The 22,580-nt window shown below is 48.1% G+C and overlaps 19 non-coding genes across 19 annotated transcripts; all 19 read right to left on the bottom strand.

Moving 5' to 3' along the window:
- Positions 1-53: 53 nt before the first annotated feature.
- On the bottom strand, positions 54-217 carry LOC145656341 (U1 spliceosomal RNA). The gene has a single exon (XR_014122013.1). It is a non-coding gene; the product is annotated as a U1 spliceosomal RNA (small nuclear RNA).
- Positions 218-1,261: 1,044 nt separating this feature from the next.
- On the bottom strand, positions 1,262-1,425 carry LOC145656340 (U1 spliceosomal RNA). Its single transcript, XR_014122012.1, has one exon. It is a non-coding gene; the product is annotated as a U1 spliceosomal RNA (small nuclear RNA).
- Positions 1,426-2,469: 1,044 nt separating this feature from the next.
- Positions 2,470-2,633, bottom strand: LOC145656379 (U1 spliceosomal RNA). The gene has a single exon (XR_014122051.1). It is a non-coding gene; the product is annotated as a U1 spliceosomal RNA (small nuclear RNA).
- A 1,049-nt stretch (positions 2,634-3,682) lies between these two features.
- Positions 3,683-3,846, bottom strand: LOC145656264 (U1 spliceosomal RNA). The gene has a single exon (XR_014121933.1). It is a non-coding gene; the product is annotated as a U1 spliceosomal RNA (small nuclear RNA).
- A 1,044-nt stretch (positions 3,847-4,890) lies between these two features.
- Positions 4,891-5,054, bottom strand: LOC145656453 (U1 spliceosomal RNA). The gene has a single exon (XR_014122125.1). It is a non-coding gene; the product is annotated as a U1 spliceosomal RNA (small nuclear RNA).
- Positions 5,055-6,103: 1,049 nt separating this feature from the next.
- LOC145656263 (U1 spliceosomal RNA) lies at positions 6,104-6,267 on the bottom strand. Its single transcript, XR_014121932.1, has one exon. It is a non-coding gene; the product is annotated as a U1 spliceosomal RNA (small nuclear RNA).
- Positions 6,268-7,311: 1,044 nt separating this feature from the next.
- LOC145656440 (U1 spliceosomal RNA) lies at positions 7,312-7,475 on the bottom strand. Its single transcript, XR_014122112.1, has one exon. It is a non-coding gene; the product is annotated as a U1 spliceosomal RNA (small nuclear RNA).
- Positions 7,476-8,519: 1,044 nt separating this feature from the next.
- Positions 8,520-8,683, bottom strand: LOC145656448 (U1 spliceosomal RNA). The gene has a single exon (XR_014122120.1). It is a non-coding gene; the product is annotated as a U1 spliceosomal RNA (small nuclear RNA).
- Positions 8,684-9,728: 1,045 nt separating this feature from the next.
- Positions 9,729-9,892, bottom strand: LOC145656321 (U1 spliceosomal RNA). The gene has a single exon (XR_014121993.1). It is a non-coding gene; the product is annotated as a U1 spliceosomal RNA (small nuclear RNA).
- A 1,044-nt stretch (positions 9,893-10,936) lies between these two features.
- Positions 10,937-11,100, bottom strand: LOC145656311 (U1 spliceosomal RNA). The gene has a single exon (XR_014121983.1). It is a non-coding gene; the product is annotated as a U1 spliceosomal RNA (small nuclear RNA).
- A 1,044-nt stretch (positions 11,101-12,144) lies between these two features.
- LOC145656301 (U1 spliceosomal RNA) lies at positions 12,145-12,308 on the bottom strand. Its single transcript, XR_014121973.1, has one exon. It is a non-coding gene; the product is annotated as a U1 spliceosomal RNA (small nuclear RNA).
- Positions 12,309-13,352: 1,044 nt separating this feature from the next.
- Positions 13,353-13,516, bottom strand: LOC145656292 (U1 spliceosomal RNA). The gene has a single exon (XR_014121964.1). It is a non-coding gene; the product is annotated as a U1 spliceosomal RNA (small nuclear RNA).
- Positions 13,517-14,560: 1,044 nt separating this feature from the next.
- Positions 14,561-14,724, bottom strand: LOC113569188 (U1 spliceosomal RNA). Its single transcript, XR_004775452.2, has one exon. It is a non-coding gene; the product is annotated as a U1 spliceosomal RNA (small nuclear RNA).
- Positions 14,725-15,768: 1,044 nt separating this feature from the next.
- On the bottom strand, positions 15,769-15,932 carry LOC113587415 (U1 spliceosomal RNA). The gene has a single exon (XR_003411732.3). It is a non-coding gene; the product is annotated as a U1 spliceosomal RNA (small nuclear RNA).
- Positions 15,933-16,976: 1,044 nt separating this feature from the next.
- LOC118240494 (U1 spliceosomal RNA) lies at positions 16,977-17,140 on the bottom strand. Its single transcript, XR_004775453.2, has one exon. It is a non-coding gene; the product is annotated as a U1 spliceosomal RNA (small nuclear RNA).
- A 1,044-nt stretch (positions 17,141-18,184) lies between these two features.
- On the bottom strand, positions 18,185-18,348 carry LOC118240495 (U1 spliceosomal RNA). Its single transcript, XR_004775454.2, has one exon. It is a non-coding gene; the product is annotated as a U1 spliceosomal RNA (small nuclear RNA).
- Positions 18,349-19,397: 1,049 nt separating this feature from the next.
- On the bottom strand, positions 19,398-19,561 carry LOC118240496 (U1 spliceosomal RNA). Its single transcript, XR_004775455.2, has one exon. It is a non-coding gene; the product is annotated as a U1 spliceosomal RNA (small nuclear RNA).
- Positions 19,562-20,603: 1,042 nt separating this feature from the next.
- LOC118240489 (U1 spliceosomal RNA) lies at positions 20,604-20,767 on the bottom strand. Its single transcript, XR_004775446.2, has one exon. It is a non-coding gene; the product is annotated as a U1 spliceosomal RNA (small nuclear RNA).
- A 1,042-nt stretch (positions 20,768-21,809) lies between these two features.
- On the bottom strand, positions 21,810-21,973 carry LOC113569186 (U1 spliceosomal RNA). The gene has a single exon (XR_004775450.2). It is a non-coding gene; the product is annotated as a U1 spliceosomal RNA (small nuclear RNA).
- Positions 21,974-22,580: the final 607 nt, after the last annotated feature.

The raw sequence follows: 22,580 nt of genomic DNA, 5'->3' as shown, positions 1-22,580 counted from the left end.
AACTGCTCAAGCCACCGTCCTTTTATGCGTACCTCTCTTTCAACAAAGCACCTCAGGGGAGAGCGCGAACGCAGTCCCCCACTACCAGAAATTATGCAGTCGAGATTCCCGCATTTGGGGAATTCGCAAGGGTCAGCACAGCCCAAGTGCAATGACTGAGCCTCGCCTTGGGCGAACCACCTTCCTGACCGTGGTCTCACCCTTGCCAGGTAAGTATGCTTTGGGAAAGCAGATGTAGAGGGACCCTCTCCCCACTGCAGAACACAGGAAAAGGATAAGGATAAAGAGCAGGGGGTGGGGTAGACCATGACAAGCAGGAAGGAAGGGAGAGTTAGGGGGCGGGATTGCAAGGCAATGGACTTGATCAAAGGTAAGGGAAGGGGCTGAAGGAAATTCTGGTCAAAAATCCCTATGTGTAGCACCCTCTACCATCCCCACTGGATATGAATTGATCCACTACCGGCAAGCATCGTTCACCCGATCACGGACCGATACCTACGTGTGGAGAGAGCCTACGTGAATTTTTCACGATTTCTGTATTTAAACAACAAATGGAAACCGGTCTGTTTGCCCAGTGCGATGTCCATTAGTTCCCTGTGGAAAATCACAGTGGGTGCGCAGTGCTTTAGCAGTATTCTACAGTTTTATGTCTTTTCCAGGAAGGCAACGACACCCACTCATGGTGGAAAAACAGTCTGCCCCTCTCTGGCAAAAAAACCTTGATCATTTTTACATCAAACCCTAACCCTAACCCTAGCTTTAAACCTCTGGTCCAAACCCATAACGAAAGGCAATCCAAAACAAGACAAGCACCTCATTTGTGGAATTAAGACACACTCTCCAATTGGCAGTTGCTTGAAGGCTTTTTCCTCTGAGCCAGGTTTAGGGACAGAATTTAGAACTTGGTAACAAATCAAAAACAACGTGTCAAAAGAGGGTGTCGCTAACGGAGCTCTTACATGCTACATCAAAATGCGTCAGTACAAATCACAGCACTTTTTTTCAATGAATGATTATAAGCACACTGGTCACAAAGTAGGACTCATTCCTCAAAAGCTACCAGTTGATGAGGTGCCAGCCACTTTGTCGTTCGCCGCGGACGTCCGCGACACCCAGCCAAACAAAACGAGATGTCGCGCTGTACCACCGCCGCCACCGTCCAGACAAAGGCATTACTGAACTATGCAGTTGTTTCTCGGCAACAGAGAAACTGCTCAAGCCACCGTCCTTTTATGCGTACCTCTCTTTCAACAAAGCACCTCAGGGGAGAGCGCGAACGCAGTCCCCCACTACCAGAAATTATGCAGTCGAGATTCCCGCATTTGGGGAATTCGCAAGGGTCAGCACAGCCCAAGTGCAATGACTGAGCCTCGCCTTGGGCGAACCACCTTCCTGACCGTGGTCTCACCCTTGCCAGGTAAGTATGCTTTGGGAAAGCAGATGTAGAGGGACCCTCTCCCCACTGCAGAACACAGGAAAAGGATAAGGATAAAGAGCAGGGGGTGGGGTAGACCATGACAAGCAGGAAGGAAGGGAGAGTTAGGGGGCGGGATTGCAAGGCAATGGACTTGATCAAAGGTAAGGGAAGGGGCTGAAGGAAATTCTGGTCAAAAATCCCTATGTGTAGCACCCTCTACCATCCCCACTGGATATGAATTGATCCACTACCGGCAAGCATCGTTCACCCGATCACGGACCGATACCTACGTGTGGAGAGAGCCTACGTGAATTTTTCACGATTTCTGTATTTAAACAACAATTGGAAACCGGTCTGTTTGCCCAGTGCGATGTCCATTAGTTCCCTGTGGAAAATCACAGTGGGTGCGCAGTGCTTTAGCAGTATTCTACAGTTTTATGTCTTTTCCAGGAAGGCAACGACACCCACTCATGGTGGAAAAACAGTCTGCCCCTCTCTGGCAAAAAAACCTTGATCATTTTTACATCAAACCCTAACCCTAACCCTAGCTTTAAACCTCTGGTCCAAACCCATAACGAAAGGCAATCCAAAACAAGACAAGCACCTCATTTGTGGAATTAAAACACACTCTCCAATTGGCAGTTGCTTGAAGGCTTTTTCCTCTGAGCTAGGTTTAGGGACAGAATTTAGAATTTGGTAACAAATCAAAAACAACGTGTCAAAAGAGGGTGTCGCTAACGGAGCTCTTACATGCTACATCAAAATGCGTCAGTACAAATCACAGCACTTTTTTTCAATGAATGATTATAAGCACACTGGTCACAAAGTAGGACTCATTCCTCCAAAGCTACCAGTTGATGAGGTGCCAGCCACTTTGTCGTTCGCCGCGGACGTCCGCGACACCCAGCCAAACAAAACGAGACGTCGCGCTGTACCACCGCCGCCACCGTCCAGACAAAGGCATTACTGAACTATGCAGTTGTTTCTCTGCAACAGAGAAACTGCTCAAGCCACCATCCTTTTATGCGTACCTCTCTTTCAACAAAGCACCTCAGGGGAGAGCGCGAACGCAGTCCCCCACTACCAGAAATTATGCAGTTGAGATTCCCGCATTTGGGGAATTCGCAAGGGTCAGCACAGCCCAAGTGCAATGACTGAGTCTCGCCTTGGGCGAACCACCTTCCTGATCATGGTCTCACCCCTGCCAGGTAAGTATGCTTTGGGAAAGCAGATGTAGAGGGACCCTCTCCCCACTGCAGAACACAGGAAAAGGATAAGGATAAAGATCAGGGGGCGGGGTAGACCATGACAAGCAGGAAGGAAGGGAGAGTTAGGGGGCGGGATTGCAGGGCAATGGACTTGATCAAAGGTAAGGGAAGGGGCTGAAGGAAATTCTGGTCAAAAATCCCTATGTGTAGCACCCTCTACCATCCCCACTGGATATGAATTGATCCACTACCGGCAAGCATCGTTCACCCGATCACGGACCGATACCTACGTGTGGAGAGAGCCTACGTGAATTTTTCACGATTTCTGTATTTAAACAACAAATGGAAAGGAAACCGGTCTGTTTGCCCAGTGCGATGTCCATTAGTTCCCTGTTGAAAATCACAGTGGGTGCGCAGTGCTTTAGCAGTATTCTACAGTTTTATGTCTTTTCCAGGAAGGCAACGACACCCACTCATGGTGGAAAAACAGTCTGCCCCTCTCTGGCAAAAAAACCTTGATCATTTTTACATCAAACCCTAACCCTAACCCTAGCTTTAAACCTCTGGTCCAAACCCATAACGAAATGCAATCCAAAACAAGACAAGCACCTCATTTGTGGAATTAAAACACACTCTCCAATTGGCAGTTGCTTGAAGGCTTTTTCCTCTGAGCTAGGTTTAGGGACAGAATTTAGAATTTGGTAACAAATCAAAAACAACGTGTCAAAAGAGGGTGTCGCTAACGGAGCTCTTACATGCTACATCAAAATGCGTCAGTACAAATCACAGCACTTTTTTTCAATGAATGATTATAAGCACACTGGTCACAAAGTAGGACTCATTCCTCAAAAGCTACCAGTTGATGAGGTGCCAGCCACTTTGTCGTTCGCCGCGGACGTCCGCGACACCCAGCCAAACAAAACGAGACGTCGCGCTGTGCCACCGCCGCCACCATCCAGACAAAGGCATTACTGAACTATGCAGTTGTTTCTCTGCAACAGAGAAACTGCTCAAGCCACCGTCCTTTTATGTGTACCTCTCTTTCAACAAAGCACCTCAGGGGAGAGCGCGAACGCAGTCCCCAACTACCAGAAATTATGCAGTCGAGATTCCCGCAATTGGGGAATTCGCAAGGGTCAGCACAGCCCAAGTGCAATGACTGAGCCTCGCCTTGGGCGAACCACCTTCCTGATCGTGGTCTCACCCCTGCCAGGTAAGTATGCTTTGGGAAAGCAGATGTAGAGGGGCCCTCTCCCCACTGCAGAACACAGGAAAAGGATAAGGATAAAGATCAGGGTGCGGGGTAGACCATGACAAGCAGGAAGGAAGGGAGAGTTAGGGGGCGGGATTGCAGGGCAATGGACTTGATCAAAGGTAAGGGAAGGGGCTGAAGGAAATTCTGGTCAAAAATCCCTATGTGTAGCACCCTCTACCATCCCCACTGGATATGAATTGATCCACTACCGGCAAGCATCCTTCACCCGATCACGGACCGATACCTACGTGTGGAGAGAGCCTACGTGAATTTTTCACGATTTCTGTATTTAAACAACAAATGGAAACCGGTCTGTTTGCCCAGTGCGATGTCCATTAGTTCCCTGTGGAAAATCACAGTGGGTGCGCAGTGCTTTAGCAGTATTCTACAGTTTTATGTCTTTTCCAGGAAGGCAACGACACCCACTCATGGTGGAAAAACAGTCTGCCCCTCTCTGGCAAAAAAACCTTGATCATTTTTACATCAAACCCTAACCCTAACCCTAGCTTTAAACCTCTGGTCCAAACCCATAACGAAAGGCAATCCAAAACAAGACAAGCACCTCATTTGTGGAATTAAAACACACTCTCCAATTGGCAGTTGCTTGAAGGCTTTTTCCTCTGAGCTAGGTTTAGGGACAGAATTTAGAATTTGGTAACAAATCAAAAACAACGTGTCAAAAGAGGGTGTCGCTAACAGAGCTCTTACATGCTACATCAAAATGTGTCAGTACAAATCACAGCACTTTTTTTCAATGAATGATTATAAGCACACTAGTCACAAAGTAGGACTCATTCCTCCAAAGCTACCAGTTGATGAGGTGCCAGCCACTTTGTCGTTCGCCGCGGACGTCCGCGACACCCAGCCAAACAAAACGAGACGTCGCGCTGTACCACCGCCGCCACCGTCCAGACAAACGCATTACTGAACTATGCAGTTGTTTCTCTGCAACAGAGAAACTGCTCAAGCCACCATCCTTTTATGCGTACCTCTCTTTCAACAAAGCACCTCAGGGGAGAGCGCGAACGCAGTCCCCCACTACCAGAAATTATGCAGTCGAGATTCCCGCATTTGGGGAATTCGCAAGGGTCAGCACAGCCCAAGTGCAATGACTGAGCCTCGCCTTGGGCGAACCACCTTCCTGATCATGGTCTCACCCCTGCCAGGTAAGTATGCTTTGGGAAAGCAGATGTAGAGGGACCCTCTCCCCACTGCAGAACACAGGAAAAGGATAAGGATAAAGAGCAGGGGGCGGGGTAGACCATGACAAGCAGGAAGGAAGGGAGAGTTAGGGGGCGGGATTGCAGGGCAATGGACTTGATCAAAGGTAAGGGAAGGGGCTGAAGGAAATTCTGGTCAAAAATCCCTATGTGTAGCACCCTCTACCATCCCCACTGGATATGAATTGATCCACTACCGGCAAGCATCGTTCACCCGATCACGGACCGATACCTACGTGTGGAGAGAGCCTACGTGAATTTTTCACGATTTCTGTATTTAAACAACAAATGGAAAGGAAACCGGTCTGTTTACCCAGTGCGATGTCCATTAGTTCCCTGTTGAAAATCACAGTGGGTGCGCAGTGCTTTAGCAGTATTCTACAGTTTTATGTCTTTTCCAGGAAGGCAACGACACCCACTCATGGTGGAAAAACAGTCTGCCCCTCTCTGGCAAAAAAACCTTGATCATTTTTACATCAAACCCTAACCCTAACCCTAGCTTTAAACCTCTGGTCCAAACCCATAACGAAATGCAATCCAAAACAAGACAAGCACCTCATTTGTGGAATTAAAACACACTCTCCAATTGGCAGTTGCTTGAAGGCTTTTTCCTCTGAGCTAGGTTTAGGGACAGAATTTAGAATTTGGTAACAAATCAAAAACAACGTGTCAAAAGAGGGTGTCGCTAACGGAGCTCTTACATGCTACATCAAAATGCGTCAGTACAAATCACAGCACTTTTTTTCAATGAATGATTATAAGCACACTGGTCACAAAGTAGGACTCATTCCTCAAAAGCTACCAGTTGATGAGGTGCCAGCCACTTTGTCGTTCGCCGCGGACGTCCGCGACACCCAGCCAAACAAAACGAGACGTCGCGCTGTGCCACCGCCGCCACCATCCAGACAAAGGCATTACTGAACTATGCAGTTGTTTCTCTGCAACAGAGAAACTGCTCAAGCCACCGTCCTTTTATGTGTACCTCTCTTTCAACAAAGCACCTCAGGGGAGAGCGCGAACGCAGTCCCCAACTACCAGAAATTATGCAGTCGAGATTCCCGCAATTGGGGAATTCGCAAGGGTCAGCACAGCCCAAGTGCAATGACTGAGCCTCGCCTTGGGCGAACCACCTTCCTGATCGTGGTCTCACCCCTGCCAGGTAAGTATGCTTTGGGAAAGCAGATGTAGAGGGGCCCTCTCCCCACTGCAGAACACAGGAAAAGGATAAGGATAAAGATCAGGGTGCGGGGTAGACCATGACAAGCAGGAAGGAAGGGAGAGTTAGGGGGCGGGATTGCAGGGCAATGGACTTGATCAAAGGTAAGGGAAGGGGCTGAAGGAAATTCTGGTCAAAAATCCCTATGTGTAGCACCCTCTACCATCCCCACTGGATATGAATTGATCCACTACCGGCAAGCATCGTTCACCCGATCACGGACCGATACCTACGTGTGGAGAGAGCCTACGTGAATTTTTCACGATTTCTGTATTTAAACAACAAATGGAAACCGGTCTGTTTGCCCAGTGCGATGTCCATTAGTTCCCTGTGGAAAATCACAGTGGGTGCGCAGTGCTTTAGCAGTATTCTACAGTTTTATGTCTTTTCCAGGAAGGCAACGACACCCACTCATGGTGGAAAAACAGTCTGCCCCTCTCTGGCAAAAAAACCTTGATCATTTTTACATCAAACCCTAACCCTAACCCTAGCTTTAAACCTCTGGTCCAAACCCATAACGAAAGGCAATCCAAAACAAGACAAGCACCTCATTTGTGGAATTAAAACACACTCTCCAATTGGCAGTTGCTTGAAGGCTTTTTCCTCTGAGCTAGGTTTAGGGACAGAATTTAGAATTTGGTAACAAATCAAAAACAACGTGTCAAAAGAGGGTGTCGCTAACAGAGCTCTTACATGCTACATCAAAATGTGTCAGTACAAATCACAGCACTTTTTTTCAATGAATGATTATAAGCACACTAGTCACAAAGTAGGACTCATTCCTCCAAAGCTACCAGTTGATGAGGTGCCAGCCACTTTGTCGTTCGCCGCGGACGTCCGCGACACCCAGCCAAACAAAACAAGACGTTGGGCTGTACCACCGCCGCCACCGTCCAGACAAAGGTATTACTGAACTATGCAGTTGTTTCTCTGCAACAGAGAAACTGCTCAAGCCACTGTGCTTTTATGCGTACTTCTCTTTCAACAAGTCACCTCAAGGGAGAGCAGGAACGCAGTCCCCCACGACCAGAAATTATGCAGTCGAGATTCCCGCATTTGGGGAATTCGCAATGGTCAGCACAGCCCAAGTGCAATGACTGAGCCTCGCCTTGGGCGAACCACCTTCCTGATCATGGTCTCACCCCTGCCAGGTAAGTATGCTTTGGGAAAGCAGATGTAGAGGGACCCTCTCCCCACTGCAGAACACAGGAAAAGGATAAGGATAAAGATCAGGGGGCGGGGTAGACCATGACAAGCAGGAAGGAAGGGAGAGTTAGGGGGTGGGATTGCAGGGCAATGGACTTGATCAAAGGTAAGGGAAGGGGCTGAAGGAAATTCTGGTCAAAAATCCCTATGTGTAGCACCCTCTACCATCCCCACTGGATATGAATTGATCCACTACCGGCAAGCATCGTTCACCCGATCACGGACCGATACCTACGTGTGGAGAGAGCCTACGTGAATTTTTCACGATTTCTGTATTTAAACAACAAATGGAAACCGGTCTGTTTGCCCAGTGCGATGTCCATTAGTTCCCTGTGGAAAATCACAGTGGGTGCGCAGTGCTTTAGCAGTATTCTACAGTTTTATGTCTTTTCCAGGAAGGCAACGACACCCACTCATGGTGGAAAAACAGTCTGCCCCTCTCTGGCAAAAAAACCTTGATCATTTTTACATCAAACCCTAACCCTAACCCTAGCTTTAAACCTCTGGTCCAAACCCATAACGAAAGGCAATCCAAAACAAGACAAGCACCTCATTTGTGGAATTAAAACACACTCTCCAATTGGCAGTTGCTTGAAGGCTTTTTCCTCTGAGCTAGGTTTAGGGACAGAATTTAGAATTTGGTAACAAATCAAAAACAACGTGTCAAAAGAGGGTGTCGCTAACGGAGCTCTTACATGCTACATCAAAATGCGTCAGTACAAATCACAGCAATTTTTTTCAATGAATGATTATAAGCACACTGCTCACAAAGTAGGACTCATTCCTCAAAAGCTACCAGTTGATGAGGTGCCAGCCACTTTGTCGTTCGCCGCGGACGTCCGCGACACCCAGCCAAACAAAACGAGACGTCGCGCTGTACCACCGCCGCCACCGTCCAGACAAAGGTATTACTGAACTATGCAGTTGTTTCTCTGCAACAGAGAAACTGCTCAAGCCACCGTCCTTTTATGTGTACCTCTATTTCAACAAAGCACCTCAGGGGAGAGCGCGAACGCAGTCCCCCACTACCAGAAATTATGCAGTCGAGATGCCCGCATTTGGGGAATTCGCAAGGGTCAGCACAGCCCAAGTGCAATGACTGAGCCTCGCATTGGGCGACCCACCTTCCTAATCATGGTCTCACCCCTGCCAGGTAAGTATGCTTTGGGAAAGCAGATGTAGAGGGACCCTCTCCCCACTGCAGAACACAGGAAAAGGATAAGGATAAAGAGCAGGGGGCGGGGTTAGACCATGACAAGCAGGAAGGAAGGGAGAGTTAGGGGGCGGGATTGCAGGGCAATGGACTTGATCAAAGGTAAGGGAAGGGGCTGAAGGAAATTCTGGTCAAAAATCCCTATGTGTAGCACCCTCTACCATCCCCACTGGATATGAATTGATCCACTACCGGCAAGCATCGTTCACCCGATCACGGACCGATACCTACGTGTGGAGAGAGCCTACGTGAATTTTTCACGATTTCTGTATTTAAACAACAAATGGAAACCGGTCTGTTTGCCCAGTGCGATGTCCATTAGTTCCCTGTGGAAAATCACAGTGGGTGCGCAGTGCTTTAGCAGTATTCTACAGTTTTATGTCTTTTCCAGGAAGGCAACGACACCCACTCATGGTGGAAAAACAGTCTGCCCCTCTCTGGCAAAAAAACCTTGATCATTTTTACATCAAACCCTAACCGTAACCCTAGCTTTAAACCTCTGGTCCAAACCCATAACGAAAGGCAATCCAAAACAAGACAAGCACCTCATTTGTGGAATTAAAACACACTCTCCAATTGGCAGTTGCTTGAAGGCTTTTTCCTCTGAGCTAGGTTTAGGGACAGAATTTAGAATTTGGTAACAAATCAAAAACAACGTGTCAAAAGAGGGTGTCGCTAACGGAGCTCTCACATGCTACATCAAAATGCGTCAGTACAAATCACAGCACTTTTTTTCAATGAATGATTATAAGCACACTGGTCACAAAGTAGGACTCATTCCTCCAAAGCTACCAGTTGATGAGGTGCCAGCCACTTTGTCGTTCGCCGCGGAAGTCCACGACACCCAGCCAAACAAAACGAGACGTCGCGCTGTACCACCGCCGCCACCGTCCAGACAAAGGTATTACTGAACTATGCAGTTGTTTCTCTGCAACAGAGAAACTGCTCAAGCCACCGTCCTTTTATGCGTACCTCTCTTTCAACAAAGCACCTCAGGGGAGAGCGCGAACGCAGTCCCCCACTACCAGAAATTATGCAGTCGAGATTCCCGCATTTGGGGAATTCGCAAGGGTCAGCACAGCCCAAGTGCAATGACTGAGCCTCGCCTTGGGCGAACCACCTTCCTGATCGTGGTCTCACCCCTGCCAGGTAAGTATGCTTTGGGAAAGCAGATGTAGAGGGACCCTCTCCCCACTGCAGAACACAGGAAAAGGATAAGGATAAAGATCAGGGGGCGGGGTAGACCATGACAAGCAGGAAGGAAGGGAGAGTTAGGGGGCGGGATTGCAGGGCAATGGACTTGATCAAAGGTAAGGGAAGGGGCTGAAGGAAATTCTGGTCAAAAATCCCTATGTGTAGCACCCTCTACCATCCCCACTGGATATGAATTGATCCACTACCGGCAAGCATCGTTCACCCGATCACGGACGGATACCTACGTGTGGAGAGAGCCTACGTGAATTTTTCACGATTTCTGTATTTAAACAACAAATGGAAACCGGTCTGTTTGCCCAGTGCGATGTCCATTAGTTCCCTGTTGAAAATCACAGTGGGTGCGCAGTGCTTTAGCAGTATTCTACAGTTTTATGTCTTTTCCAGGAAGGCAACGACACCCACTCATGGTGAAAAAACAGTCTGCCCCTCTCTGGCAAAAAAACCTTGATCATTTTTACATCAAACCCTAACCCTAACCCTAGCTTTAAACCTCTGGTCCAAACCCATAACGAAAGGCAATCCAAAACAAGACAAGCACCTCATTTGTGGAATTAAAACACACTCTCCAATTGGCAGTTGCTTGAAGGCTTTTTCCTCTGAGCTAGGTTTAGGGACAGAATTTAGAATTTGGTAACAAATCAAAAACAACGTGTCAAAAGAGGGTGTCGCTAACGGAGCTCTTACATGCTACATCAAAATGCGTCAGTACAAATCACAGCACTTTTTTTCAATGAATGATTATAAGCACACTGGTCACAAAGTAGGACTCATTCCTCCAAAGCTACCAGTTGATGAGGTGCCAGCCACTTTGTCGTTCGCCGCGGAAGTCCACGACACCCAGCCAAACAAAACGAGACGTCGCGCTGTACCACCGCCGCCACCGTCCAGACAAAGGTATTACTGAACTATGCAGTTGTTTCTCTGCAACAGAGAAACTGCTCAAGCCACCGTCCTTTTATGCGTACCTCTCTTTCAACAAAGCACCTCAGGGGAGAGCGCGAACGCAGTCCCCCACTACCAGAAATTATGCAGTCGAGATTCCCGCATTTGGGGAATTCGCAAGGGTCAGCACAGCCCAAGTGCAATGACTGAGCCTCGCCTTGGGCGAACCACCTTCCTGATCGTGGTCTCACCCCTGCCAGGTAAGTATGCTTTGGGAAAGCAGATGTAGAGGGACCCTCTCCCCACTGCAGAACACAGGAAAAGGATAAGGATAAAGATCAGGGGGCGGGGTAGACCATGACAAGCAGGAAGGAAGGGAGAGTTAGGGGGCGGGATTGCAGGGCAATGGACTTGATCAAAGGTAAGGGAAGGGGCTGAAGGAAATTCTGGTCAAAAATCCCTATGTGTAGCACCCTCTACCATCCCCACTGGATATGAATTGATCCACTACCGGCAAGCATCGTTCACCCGATCACGGACGGATACCTACGTGTGGAGAGAGCCTACGTGAATTTTTCACGATTTCTGTATTTAAACAACAAATGGAAACCGGTCTGTTTGCCCAGTGCGATGTCCATTAGTTCCCTGTTGAAAATCACAGTGGGTGCGCAGTGCTTTAGCAGTATTCTACAGTTTTATGTCTTTTCCAGGAAGGCAACGACACCCACTCATGGTGAAAAAACAGTCTGCCCCTCTCTGGCAAAAAAACCTTGATCATTTTTACATCAAACCCTAACCCTAACCCTAGCTTTAAACCTCTGGTCCAAACCCATAACGAAAGGCAATCCAAAACAAGACAAGCACCTCATTTGTGGAATTAAAACACACTCTCCAATTGGCAGTTGCTTGAAGGCTTTTTCCTCTGAGCTAGGTTTAGGGACAGAATTTAGAATTTGGTAACAAATCAAAAACAACGTGTCAAAAGAGGGTGTCGCTAACGGAGCTCTTACATGCTACATCAAAATGCGTCAGTACAAATCACAGCACTTTTTTTCAATGAATGATTATAAGCACACTGGTCACAAAGTAGGACTCATTCCTCCAAAGCTACCAGTTGATGAGGTGCCAGCCACTTTGTCGTTCGCCGCGGACGTCCGCGACACCCAGCCAAACAAAACGAGACGTCGCGCTGTACCACCGCCGCCACCGTCCAGACAAAGGCATTACTGAACTATGCAGTTGTTTCTCTGCAACAGAGAAACTGCTCAAGCCACCATCCTTTTATGCGTACCTCTCTTTCAACAAAGCACCTCAGGGGAGAGCGCGAACGCAGTCCCCCACTACCAGAAATTATGCAGTCGAGATTCCCGCATTTGGGGAATTCGCAAGGGTCAGCACAGCCCAAGTGCAATGACTGAGCCTCGCCTTGGGCGAACCACCTTCCTGATCGTGGTCTCACCCCTGCCAGGTAAGTATGCTTTGGGAAAGCAGATGTAGAGGGACCCTCTCCCCACTGCAGAACACAGGAAAAGGATAAGGATAAAGATCAGGGGGCGGGGTAGACCATGACAAGCAGGAAGGAAGGGAGAGTTAGGGGGCGGGATTGCAGGGCAATGGACTTGATCAAAGGTAAGGGAAGGGGCTGAAGGAAATTCTGGTCAAAAATCCCTATGTGTAGCACCCTCTACCATCCCCACTGGATATGAATTGATCCACTACCGGCAAGCATCGTTCACCCGATCACGGACCGATACCTACGTGTGGAGAGAGCCTACGTGAATTTTTCACGATTTCTGTATTTAAACAACAAATGGAAACCGGTCTGTTTGCCCAGTGCGATGTCCATTAGTTCCCTGTGCAAAATCACAGTGGGTGCGCAGTGCTTTAGCAGTATTCTACAGTTTTATGTCTTTTCCAGGAAGGCAACGACACCCACTCATGGTGGAAAAACAGTCTGCCCCTCTCTGGCAAAAAAACCTTGATCATTTTTACATCAAACTCTAACCCTAACCCTAGCTTTAAACCTCTGGTCCAAACCCATAACGAAAGGCAATCCAAAACAAGACAAGCACCTCATTTGTGGAATTAAAACACACTCTCCAATTGGCAGTTGCTTGAAGGCTTTTTCCTCTGAGCTAGGTTTAGGGACAGAATTTAGAATTTGGTAACAAATCAAAAACAACGTGTCAAAAGAGGGTGTCGCTAACGGAGCTCTTACATGCTACATCAAAATGCGTCAGTACAAATCACAGCACTTTTTTTCAATGAATGATTATAAGCACACTGGTCACAAAGTAGGACTCATTCCTCCAAAGCTACCAGTTGATGAGGTGCCAGCCACTTTGTCGTTCGCCGCGGACGTCCGCGACACCCAGCCAAACAAAACGAGACGTCGGGCTGTACCACCGCCGCCACCATCCAGACAAAGGCATTACTGAACTATGCAGTTGTTTCTCTGCAACAGAGAAACTGCTCAAGCCACCATCCTTTTATGCGTACCTCTCTTTCAACAAAGCACCTCAGGGGAGAGCGCGAACGCAGTCCCCCACTACCAGAAATTATGCAGTCGAGATTCCCGCATTTGGGGAATTCGCAAGGGTCAGCACAGCCCAAGTGCAATGACTGAGCCTCGCCTTGGGCGAACCACCTTCCTGATCGTGGTCTCACCCCTGCCAGGTAAGTATGCTTTGGGAAAGCAGATGTAGAGGGACCCTCTCCCCACTGCAGAACACAGGAAAAGGATAAGGATAAAGATCAGGGGGCGGGGTAGACCATGACAAGCAGGAAGGAAGGGAGAGTTAGGGGGCGGGATTGCAGGGCAATGGACTTGATCAAAGGTAAGGGAAGGGGCTGAAGGAAATTCTGGTCAAAAATCCCTATGTGTAGCACCCTCTACCATCCCCACTGGATATGAATTGATCCACTACCGGCAAGCATCGTTCACCCGATCACGGACCGATACCTACGTGTGGAGAGAGCCTACGTGAATTTTTCACGATTTCTGTATTTAAACAACAAATGGAAACCGGTCTGTTTGCCCAGTGCGATGTCCATTAGTTCCCTGTGGAAAATCACAGTGGGTGCGCAGTGCTTTAGCAGTATTCTACAGTTTTATGTCTTTTCCAGGAAGGCAACGACACCCACTCATGGTGGAAAAACAGTCTGCCCCTCTCTGGCAAAAAAACCTTGATCATTTTTACATCAAACCCTAACCGTAACCCTAGCTTTAAACCTCTGGTCCAAACCCATAACGAAAGGCAATCCAAAACAAGACAAGCACCTCATTTGTGGAATTAAAACACACTCTCCAATTGGCAGTTGCTTGAAGGCTTTTTCCTCTGAGCTAGGTTTAGGGACAGAATTTAGAATTTGGTAACAAATCAAAAACAACGTGTCAAAAGAGGGTGTCGCTAACGGAGCTCTTACATGCTACATCAAAATGCGTCAGTACAAATCACAGCACTTTTTTTCAATGAATGATTATAAGCACACTGGTCACAAAGTAGGACTCATTCCTCCAAAGCTACCAGTTGATGAGGTGCCAGCCACTTTGTCGTTCGCCGCGGACGTCCGCGACACCCAGCCAAACAAAACGAGACGTCGCGCTGTACCACCGCCGCCACCGTCCAGACAAAGGTATTACTGAACTATGCAGTTGTTTCTCTGCAACAGAGAAACTGCTCAAGCCACCGTCCTTTTATGCGTACCTCTCTTTCAACAAAGCACCTCAGGGGAGAGCGCGAACGCAGTCCCCCACTACCAGAAATTATGCAGTCGAGATTCCCGCATTTGGGGAATTCGCAAGGGTCAGCACAGCCCAAGTGCAATGACTGAGCCTCGCCTTGGGCGAACCACCTTCCTGATCGTGGTCTCACCCCTGCCAGGTAAGTATGCTTTGGGAAAGCAGATGTAGAGGGACCCTCTCCCCACTGCAGAACACAGGAAAAGGATAAGGATAAAGATCAGGGGGCGGGGTAGACCATGACAAGCAGGAAGGAAGGGAGAGTTAGGGGGCGGGATTGCAGGGCAATGGACTTGATCAAAGGTAAGGGAAGGGGCTGAAGGAAATTCTGGTCAAAAATCCCTATGTGTAGCACCCTCTACCATCCCCACTGGATATGAATTGATCCACTACCGGCAAGCATCGTTCACCCGATCACGGACGGATACCTACGTGTGGAGAGAGCCTACGTGAATTTTTCACGATTTCTGTATTTAAACAACAAATGGAAACCGGTCTGTTTGCCCAGTGCGATGTCCATTAGTTCCCTGTTGAAAATCACAGTGGGTGCGCAGTGCTTTAGCAGTATTCTACAGTTTTATGTCTTTTCCAGGAAGGCAACGACACCCACTCATGGTGAAAAAACAGTCTGCCCCTCTCTGGCAAAAAAACCTTGATCATTTTTACATCAAACCCTAACCCTAACCCTAGCTTTAAACCTCTGGTCCAAACCCATAACGAAAGGCAATCCAAAACAAGACAAGCACCTCATTTGTGGAATTAAAACACACTCTCCAATTGGCAGTTGCTTGAAGGCTTTTTCCTCTGAGCTAGGTTTAGGGACAGAATTTAGAATTTGGTAACAAATCAAAAACAACGTGTCAAAAGAGGGTGTCGCTAACGGAGCTCTTACATGCTACATCAAAATGCGTCAGTACAAATCACAGCACTTTTTTTCAATGAATGATTATAAGCACACTGGTCACAAAGTAGGACTCATTCCTCCAAAGCTACCAGTTGATGAGGTGCCAGCCACTTTGTCGTTCGCCGCGGACGTCCGCGACACCCAGCCAAACAAAACGAGACGTCGCGCTGTACCACCGCCGCCACCGTCCAGACAAAGGCATTACTGAACTATGCAGTTGTTTCTCTGCAACAGAGAAACTGCTCAAGCCACCATCCTTTTATGCGTACCTCTCTTTCAACAAAGCACCTCAGGGGAGAGCGCGAACGCAGTCCCCCACTACCAGAAATTATGCAGTCGAGATTCCCGCATTTGGGGAATTCACAAGGGTCAGCACAGCCCAAGTGCAATGACTGAGCCTCGCCTTGGGCGAACCACCTTCCTGATCGTGGTCTCACCCCTGCCAGGTAAGTATGCTTTGGGAAAGCAGATGTAGAGGGACCCTCTCCCCACTGCAGAACACAGGAAAAGGATAAGGATAAAGATCAGGGGGCGGGGTAGACCATGACAAGCAGGAAGGAAGGGAGAGTTAGGGGGCGGGATTGCAGGGCAATGGACTTGATCAAAGGTAAGGGAAGGGGCTGAAGGAAATTCTGGTCAAAAATCCCTATGTGTAGCACCCTCTACCATCCCCACTGGATATGAATTGATCCACTACCGGCAAGCATCGTTCACCCGATCACGGACCGATACCTACGTGTGGAGAGAGCCTACGTGAATTTTTCACGATTTCTGTATTTAAACAACAAATGGAAACCGGTCTGTTTGCCCAGTGCGATGTCCATTAGTTCCCTGTGCAAAATCACAGTGGGTGCGCAGTGCTTTAGCAGTATTCTACAGTTTTATGTCTTTTCCAGGAAGGCAACGACACCCACTCATGGTGGAAAAACAGTCTGCCCCTCTCTGGCAAAAAAACCTTGATCATTTTTACATCAAACTCTAACCCTAACCCTAGCTTTAAACCTCTGGTCCAAACCCATAACGAAAGGCAATCCAAAACAAGACAAGCACCTCATTTGTGGAATTAAAACACACTCTCCAATTGGCAGTTGCTTGAAGGCTTTTTCCTCTGAGCTAGGTTTAGGGACAGAATTTAGAATTTGGTAACAAATCAAAAACAACGTGTCAAAAGAGGGTGTCGCTAACGGAGCTCTTACATGCTACATCAAAATGCGTCAGTACAAATCACAGCACTTTTTTTCAATGAATGATTATAAGCACACTGGTCACAAAGTAGGACTCATTCCTCCAAAGCTACCAGTTGATGAGGTGCCAGCCACTTTGTCGTTCGCCGCGGACGTCCGCGACACCCAGCCAAACAAAACGAGACGTCGGGCTGTACCACCGCCGCCACCGTCCAGACAAAGGCATTACTGAACTATGCAGTTGTTTCTCTGCAACAGAGAAACTGCTCAAGCCACCATCCTTTTATGCGTACCTCTCTTTCAACAAAGCACCTCAGGGGAGAGCGCGAACGCAGTCCCCCACTACCAGAAATTATGCAGTCGAGATTCCCGCATTTGGGGAATTCGCAAGGGTCAGCACAGCCCAAGTGCAATGACTGAGCCTCGCCTTGGGCGAACCACCTTCCTGATCGTGGTCTCACCCCTGCCAGGTAAGTATGCTTTGGGAAAGCAGATGTAGAGGGACCCTCTCCCCACTGCAGAACACAGGAAAAGGATAAGGATAAAGATCAGGGGGCGGGGTAGACCATGACAAGCAGGAAGGAAGGGAGAGTTAGGGGGCGGGATTGCAGGGCAATGGACTTGATCAAAGGTAAGGGAAGGGGCTGAAGGAAATTCTGGTCAAAAATCCCTATGTGTAGCACCCTCTACCATCCCCACTGGATATGAATTGATCCACTACCGGCAAGCATCGTTCACCCGATCACGGACCGATACCTACGTGTGGAGAGAGCCTACGTGAATTTTTCACGATTTCTGTATTTAAACAACAAATGGAAACCGGTCTGTTTGCCCAGTGCGATGTCCATTAGTTCCCTGTGGAAAATCACAGTGGGTGCGCAGTGCTTTAGCAGTATTCTACAGTTTTATGTCTTTTCCAGGAAGGCAACGACACCCACTCATGGTGGAAAAACAGTCTGCCCCTCTCTGGCAAAAAAACCTTGATCATTTTTACATCAAACCCTAACCCTAACCCTAGCTTTAAACCTCTGGTCCAAACCCATAACGAAAGGCAATCCAAAACAAGACAAGCACCTCATTTGTGGAATTAAAACACACTCTCCAATTGGCAGTTGCTTGAAGGCTTTTTCCTCTGAGCTAGGTTTAGGGACAGAATTTAGAATTTGGTAACAAATCAAAAACAACGTGTCAAAAGAGGGTGTCGCTAACGGAGCTCTTACATGCTACATCAAAATGCGTCAGTACAAATCACAGCACTTTTTTTCAATGAATGATTATAAGCACACTGGTCACAAAGTAGGACTCATTCCTCCAAAGCTACCAGTTGATGAGGTGCCAGCCACTTTGTCGTTCGCCGCGGACGTCCGCGACACCCAGCCAAACAAAACGAGACGTCGCGCTGTACCACCGCCGCCACCGTCCAGACAAAGGCATTACTGAACTATGCAGTTGTTTCTCTGCAACAGAGAAACTGCTCAAGCCACCATCCTTTTATGCGTACCTCTCTTTCAACAAAGCACCTCAGGGTAGAGCGCGAACGCAGTCCCCCACTACCAGAAATTATGCAGTCGAGATTCCCGCATTTGGGGAATTCGCAAGGGTCAGCACAGCCCAAGTGCAATGACTGAGCCTCGCCTTGGGCGAACCACCTTCCTGATCGTGGTCTCACCCCTGCCAGGTAAGTATTCTTTGGGAAAGCAGATGTAGAGGGACCCTCTCCCCACTGCAGAACACAGGAAAAGGATAAGGATAAAGATCAGGGGGCGGGGTAGACCATGACAAGCAGGAAGGAAGGGAGAGTTAGGGGGCGGGATTGCAGGGCAATGGACTTGATCAAAGGTAAGGGAAGGGGCTGAAGGAAATTCTGGTCAAAAATCCCTATGTGTAGCACCCTCTACCATCCCCACTGGATATGAATTGATCCACTACCGGCAAGCATCGTTCACCCGATCACGGACCGATACCTACGTGTGGAGAGAGCCTACGTGAATTTTTCACGATTTCTGTATTTAAACAACAAATGGAAAGGAAACCGGTCTGTTTGCCCAGTGCGATGTCCATTAGTTCCCTGTTGAAAATCACAGTGGGTGCGCAGTGCTTTAGCAGTATTCTACAGTTTTATGTCTTTTCCAGGAAGGCAACGACACCCACTCATGGTGGAAAAACAGTCTGCCCCTCTCTGGCAAAAAAACCTTGATCATTTTTACATCAAACCCTAACCCTAACCCTAGCTTTAAACCTCTGGTCCAAACCCATAACGAAATGCAATCCAAAACAAGACAAGCACCTCATTTGTGGAATTAAAACACACTCTCCAATTGGCAGTTGCTTGAAGGCTTTTTCCTCTGAGCTAGGTTTAGGGACAGAATTTAGAATTTGGTAACAAATCAAAAACAACGTGTCAAAAGAGGGTGTCGCTAACTGAGCTCTTACATGCTACATCAAAATGTGTCAGTACAAATCACAGCACTTTTTTTCAATGAATGATTATAAGCACACTAGTCACAAAGTAGGACTCATTCCTCCAAAGCTACCAGTTGATGAGGTGCCAGCCACTTTGTCGTTCGCCGCGGACGTCCGCGACACCCAGCCAAACAAAACAAGACGTTGGGCTGTACCACCGCCGCCACCGTCCAGACAAAGGTATTACTGAACTATGCAGTTGTTTCTCTGCAACAGAGAAACTGCTCAAGCCACTGTGCTTTTATGCGTACTTCTCTTTCAACAAGTCACCTCAGGGGAGAGCGCGAACGCAGTCCCCCACGACCAGAAATTATGCAGTCGAGATTCCCGCATTTGGGGAATTCGCAAGGGTCAGCACAGCCCAAGTGCAATGACTGAGCATCGCCTTGGGCGAACCACCTTCCTGATCATGGTCTCACCCCTGCCAGGTAAGTATGCTTTGGGAAAGCAGATGTAGAGGGACCCTCTCCCCACTGCAGAACACAGGAAAAGGATAAGGATAAAGATCAGGGGGCGGGGTAGACCATGACAAGCAGGAAGGAAGGGAGAGTTAGGGGGCGGGATTGCAGGGCAATGGACTTGATCAAAGGTAAGGGAAGGGGCTGAAGGAAATTCTGGTCAAAAATCCCTGTGTAGCACCCTCTACCATCCCCACTGGATATGAATTGATCCACTACCGGCAAGCATCGTTCACCCGATCACGGACAGATACCTACGTGTGGAGAGAGCCTACGTGAATTTTTCACGATTTCTGTATTTAAACAACAAATGGAAACCGGTTTGTTTGCCCAGTGCGATGTCCATTAGTTCCCTGTGGAAAATCACAGTGGGTGCGCAGTGCTTTAGCAGTATTCTACAGTTTTATGTCTTTTCCAGGAAGGCAACGACACCCACTCATGGTGGAAAAACAGTCTGCCCCTCTCTGGCAAAAAAACCTTGATCATTTTTACATCAAACCCTAACCCTAACCCTAGCTTTAAACCTCTGGTCCAAACCCATAACGAAAGGCAATCCAAAACAAGACAAGCACCTCATTTGTGGAATTAAAACACACTCTCCAATTGGCAGTTGCTTGAAGGCTTTTTCCTCTGAGCTAGGTTTAGGGACAGAATTTAGAATTTGGTAACAAATCAAAAACAACGTGTCAAAAGAGTGTGTCGCTAACGGAGCTCTTACATGCTACATCAAAATGCGTCAGTACAAATCACAGCACTTTTTTTCAATGAATGATTATAAGCACACTGGTCACAAAGTAGGACTCATTCCTCAAAAGCTACCAGTTGATGAGGTGCCAGCCACTTTGTCGTTCGCCGCGGACGTCCGCGACACCCAGCCAAACAAAACGAGACGTCGCGCTGTACCACCGCCGCCACCGTCCAGACAAAGGCATTACTGAACTATGCAGTTGTTTCTCTGCAACAGAGAAACTGCTCAAGCCACCGTCCTTTTATGCATACCTCTCTTTCAACAAAGCACCTCAGGAGAGAGCGCGAACGCAGTCCCCCACTACCAGAAATTATGCAGTCGAGATTCCCGCATTTGGGGAATTCGCAAGGGTCAGCACAGCCCAAGTGCAATGACTGAGCCTCGCCTTGGGCGATCCACCTTCCTGATCATGGTCTCACCCCTGCCAGGTAAGTATGCTTTGGGAAAGCAGATGTAGAGGGACCCTCTCCCCACTGCAGAACACAGGAAAAGGATAAGGATAAAGAGCAGGGGGCGGGGTAGACCATGACAAGCAGGAAGGAAGGGAGAGTTAGGGGGCGGGATTGCTGGGCAATGGACTTGATCAAAGGTAAGGGAAGGGGCTGAAGGAAATTCTGGTCAAAAATCCCTATGTGTAGCACCCTCTACCATCCCCACTGGATATGAATTGATCCACTACCGGCAAGCATCGTTCACCCGATCACGGACCGATACCTACGTGTGGAGAGAGCCTACGTGAATTTTTCACGATTTCTGTATTTAAACAACAAATGGAAACCGGTCTGTTTGCCCAGTGCGATGTCCATTAGTTCCCTGTGGAAAATCACAGTGGGTGCGCAGTGCTTTAGCAGTATTCTACAGTTTTATGTCTTTTCCAGGAAGGCAACGACACCCACTCATGGTGGAAAAACAGTCTGCCCCTCTCTGGCAAAAAAACCTTGATCATTTTTACATCAAACCCTAACCCTAACCCTAGCTTTAAACCTCTGGTCCAAACCCATAACGAAAGGCAATCCAAAACAAGACAAGCACCTCATTTGTGGAATTAAAACACTCTCCAATTGGCAGTTGCTTGAAGGCTTTTTCCTCTGAGCTAGGTTTCGGGACAGAATTTAGAATTTGGTAACAAATCAAAAACAACGTGTCAAAAGAGGGTGTCGCTAACAGAGCTCTTACATGCTACATCAAAATGCGTCAGTACAAATCACAGCAATTTTTTTCAATGAATGATTATAAGCACACTGGTCACAAAGTAGGACTCATTCCTCAAAAGCTACCAGTTGATGAGGTGCCAGCCACTTTGTCGTTCGCCGCGGACGTCCGCGACACCCAGCCAAACAAAACGAGACGTCGCGCTGTACCACCGCCGCCACCGTCCAGACAAAGGTATTACTGAACTATGCAGTTGTTTCTCTGCAACAGAGAAACTGCTTAAGCCACCGTACTTTTATGCGTACCTCTCTTTCAACAAAGCACCTCAGGGGAGAGCGCGAACGCAGTCCCCCACTACCAGAAATTATGCAGTCGAGATTCCCGCATTTGGGGAATTCGCAAGGGTCAGCACAGCCCAAGTGCAATGACTGAGCCTCGCCTTGGGCGAACCACCTTCCTGATCATGGTCTCACCCCTGCCAGGTAAGTATGCTTTGGGAAAGCAGATGTAGAGGGACCCTCTCCCCACTGCAGAACACAGGAAAAGGATAAGGATAAAGATCAGGGGGCGAGGTAGACCATGACAAGCAGGAAGGAAGGGAGAGTTAGGGGGCGGGATTGCAGGGCAATGGACTTGATCAAAGGTAAGGGAAGGGGCTGAAGGAAATTCTGGTCAAAAATCCCTGTGTAGCACCCTCTACCATCCCCACTGGATATGAATTGATCCACTACCGGCAAGCATCGTTCACCCGATCACGGACCGATACCTACGTGTGGAGAGAGCCTACGTGAATTTTTCACGATTTCTGTATTTAAACAACAAATGGAAACCGGTCTGTTTGCCTAGTGCGATGTCCATTAGTTCCCTGTTGAAAATCACAGTGGGTGTGCAGTGCTTTAGCAGTATTCTACAGTTTTATGTCTTTTCCAGGAAGGCAACGACACCCACTCATGGTGGAAAAACAGTCTGCCCGTCTCTGGCAAAAAAACCTTGATCATTTTTACATCAAACCCTAACCCTAACCCTAGCTTTAAACCTCTGGTCCAAACCCATAACGAAAGGCAATCCAAAACAAGACAAGCACCTCATTTGTGGAA

Source organism: Electrophorus electricus, unplaced genomic scaffold (genome assembly GCF_041902795.1).
Source record: "Electrophorus electricus isolate QZ-2024a unplaced genomic scaffold, ASM4190279v1 Scaffold66, whole genome shotgun sequence".
Lineage (NCBI taxonomy): Eukaryota > Metazoa > Chordata > Actinopteri > Gymnotiformes > Gymnotidae > Electrophorus > Electrophorus electricus.
Note: the sequence above shows the minus strand (reverse complement) of the source record. Positions and strands in the feature narration are given on the sequence as shown.